At 32.2% G+C, this 4108-nt stretch overlaps 1 non-coding gene across 1 annotated transcript; it reads right to left on the reverse strand.

Moving 5' to 3' along the window:
- Positions 1 to 727: 727 nt before the first annotated feature.
- On the reverse strand, positions 728 to 800 carry Trnar-ccu (transfer RNA arginine (anticodon CCU)). Its single transcript has one exon. It is a non-coding gene; the product is annotated as a tRNA-Arg (tRNA).
- Positions 801 to 4108: the final 3308 nt, after the last annotated feature.

Raw genomic sequence — 4108 nt, forward strand, 5'->3', positions numbered from 1 at the left:
CTCCAAAAGTCCCCAAGGCCTTAACATATTTAAATTTGAGTTCAGCACCATGCAAAACTGCACCATGCAAGACTGCACCATGCAAAACTGCACCATGCAAAACTGCATACACAGAAAATTTTGGACAAATATGGTAAAATAGTCCCAAAAATGGAGTGTTTTATGAGCCTCTGGGCCTCATCCAAGAGTAATCGCGAAGTATAGACAAAGAAAATTATATAGAAATTAGTTAGTTACAACTTTTCAGAAAGTTTTATAAAAATCCAAGGCATCAATTTTTTTGATAAGCATAAAAGTGTCAATTTTAGCCATTTTAACTCAAAAAGCATCCCTAGGCGAGCAACCGGAGTTTTCCCGGAAAATACGGTCTGTTACTTTTTACTCATATCATGTTTAATTTTTGTGCAAAATTTCAAAAAATTCCAAGGCGTAGTTATTAAGAAAAAGGCGAACAGACGAACGGACAAGATTGAATTTACATGCCCACCCTCCTTTTGTTTTGGGACCAACAAAAACATAACTTTTTTGGTGGATGTAATATTAGAAAAATATTAAAAATAAAATGGGAACAAAGAAAAATAAATTAAACCTCCGACGGGATTCGAACCCGTAATCCCCGGCTGAATATTAGACTGTAAACAAACAAATCACCGAAAACATAACTTCTTTGGCGGTGGCAGTTACAGATATAAACATTACATCATTAAAAAGAAATAAAATAAAAGGAAACCTCCGACGGGACTCGAACCCGTAATCCCCGGCTTAGGAGGCCGGTGCCTTATCCATTGGGCCACGGAGGCGCTCGTGTTTATTTTCCAATTTATAAAATATATCATTAAGTTTTCAATAACGGTATGTGAACTTTATTGATTGTCATTCAAATATTTTTTAGTCCTTTAGCAAATAATGTTTTAATTTATCCATTTAAAATGAAATATTTAACGCTGTATTTTTAATCTGAATCTCATATATGTTCGTAAATATATAATTCTTTACTTTAGCTTTGCTTGATAAAGCAGCAGCAGCTAGCAGTAACAGCTGTTGATGCTGCATTAGACAAACATACAATGTTCAAACATATAGTCCATGGTAATTAACATCCATTCTTTATGACGTCATTTATTTTAAAATAATTTATACTTATATTATTTGTATGTAAACTTTTACTCACCAATCTTTTAAGAATTTTGCAACACAGCTGCTAAAAACTGACCTTGTGTCTAACTCTACCCTTGTGGTGAGGCAAGTAAATAGGAACCTTGATTGAATTGAATGTCATTTATTTATATTCAAAGGAGGTAAATGTTAGTTAACGCCCTTAGAAAAACTTCCGATACTTCTGATTTAAGTCAAATTTTAGCAATAGATATTAGACAGCAGTTAATAAATGTTCATTATTCCAATAGTATAACTTACAATTTTTAAGCCACATAATTTGGACACAATATCACGTTTTAAAATATTATTTTTCAGATATCTCTCTCCTAATACTTCATTCGCTGCAGCTTACCAGAACGAAAGTCCTGATAAAATTTTAGTCAAATCAGCTTATTAGTCTTAGAACGGATCGACAGACAGATCGACAGAGAAATATAGTATAGATTAAATTTTAAAAATATTTTTGCTATTTAATTTACATGCGTGTTTACGGTGCAAACGAACACTCTAAGTAAATTAGTTAGAAAGAGATAGTTCTTATTGACTTGCCTTCCCACGAAGGTCAGTTTTAATGTGGGAAAAATCCAGCCGCCCATAAAAAGCATTGATGACTCAAAAATTAATTTATCTGAATCAGCTTTAAATTGTGCAGAGTGATTACTGTTAGCAAAGTACACTAGATCTGTATATCAAATTTTGAAATTTTGGAAGTTGAAATTCCTTAGATATTTAAACCATAATAGAATTTGTGAAGGTCTACTCTCAAGATACGAGATTTAATTAACTACAACATGGGTCAAGTAGTGAATCTATACGATGAACAAAGACAAAGTTATCGTCAAAAGTATGATTTTAACTATTTTTGTAGTCTTTTACTTGTGACGTACATATCCTAAAATTAAATCAATATTAACTTAAATCACGAGCAAAATTTTTACTAATTTGGCAATGACTGGGCAAGTGGTGTGGGCACTACAAAGTGAAAAGCGACACTCTCAACGGAAAACATCATTCCCTTGGCGGAAATAATAGATATAGAATTTTGAAAACTGAATTAAAAAAAAAAAAAAAACTTAAACCATCGGTTAAACTTGAAATCGTATAGAAATTTGGTACCAAATCCATTTGGCCACGGCGGTTTACAGATCCATTAATGAAATTAGCAAAACCAGTTGAAATTTCGTCAAAACTACAACCATAAGTACAATATTAAGAATATATACAGCGAGACTTTATTGAATAAAGTATCTCACAATTAAATCAGTTCTCAGTTACACCATGACCAATGTTTTAACCTCGTTTATAGACGATTGGGTAAGCAGTGTGGATATTAGGATGTATACAAACAAATATAGGAACAAACAAAAAACAAACAAGCAAAAACATAACTTATTTTGCGGAGGTAGTAATAGATATGAATATTTAAAAAATTGGAGATATCATTAAAAAAAAAAAAACGCCGAAGGGACTCCGACCCGTAATCTCCGGCCTAGCTGTTCAGTATATCATCCATTGGGTCACGGAGGCTGACAAATTTGGATGCTAATTTTTAATATATGTGTTTTATTATGTAATAAAAAAACGTGAATATATATTAGTATGGATATTTTTGATTAATTGTCATTCGGATGTTTTAGCTCTGTTTGCATTATTTAAAATTTACAATGAAATATCTATTTGCTGTTGTGTTTTTATCCTGATCTTCATATATGTTTTTAAATATCTAATCCTTAACGTTGATGTTGTTTAATAAAGTAGCAGAAGCCAGCATTAACAACTGCTAGAACTGATAATTTTGTTTGAATTTAGATTAATTTATTTTTATTCAAAGAAGGGAAAGCATTTCAAGTCTAATGTAAACAAGTTCCTGTTGAGCCGCCTTCTTAAATTCAAAAACTTCAATTGTAACCATTACCGATCATCATTGTGTTGTCTCACCGTCCACCTAATACTCATTAACCCTTATCCTCGAGTGACCCTTTGGGTGTTGATTCCTGGTGACTCCCCTCGTAAAAGTTGTTCTGTTCATGGAATTAATTTTGCTTATCCAATGTTAAGGTATCCTTCCAGCGATATTTCTTTCCTAATAAAAATTATAACGTGTAAACAGTCACAAAAAAGCATTCAAGACAACCAGATAAACAAGTATAATCAACATATTGTTAGAATTTACGATACCAACCGGGAACTGTCCGTATTTATTTGTCTCCCTACAAGAGTTGAGTAAGATACTAGACCGGCTTTTTATATGAGCTAAATATAGCTCTCAAAATAGTTAAGATGCGAGACAGGCCAAGTAGTGATTCTCTACGCCGAATAGAACTGAAGTGTGACTTAAAACTGTTTCCGTATGTTTGACCTTAGACCTAGGTATCTCCAACTTAAATCAGTTTTAAATTACACCATGACTTATATTTTCACTAAATGTGTTGTAAACAAATATAGTGACAAAATAAATAAACCAACAAACAAACGATAACGTAACCTTCTTGGTGGAGGTAATAATAAATATAAATATTTAAAAAATTAAAAACGTTATTTAGAAAAAAAGATGAAACCTCTGACCAGACTCGAAACCGTAACCCCGGATTAGAATGCCGGTGCTTTATCCATTGGGCTACGGAGATTAAATGTATCAAGGCATTGATTTATATTATATATCTTAAATTTTTTAATCAGCCATCATAGATGTATATTAGTATGCAAATTATTGATTGGTTATCACTCAGAAATTTTTATTCAGTTCATAAACATTATATTATTTATCCTTTTGCAAAGAAATATTTATTTGGTGCTTAAATATACAATTTCTTAATGCGATAAAGCAGCAGCAGCAACCAGCAGTTACGGCGGCTGCTGCTGCTTTCAAACAAGCATTCAAATCATGCAAACATAACTGCCCTCTTAAATAATCCCAAAACAACTCAAGTTCCACTATTACCGATCATTA

The sequence above is a fragment of the Euprymna scolopes genome, chromosome 42 (genome assembly GCF_053919585.1).
Source record: "Euprymna scolopes isolate OS-2025 chromosome 42, ASM5391958v1, whole genome shotgun sequence".
NCBI classification, from domain to species: domain Eukaryota; kingdom Metazoa; phylum Mollusca; class Cephalopoda; order Sepiida; family Sepiolidae; genus Euprymna; species Euprymna scolopes.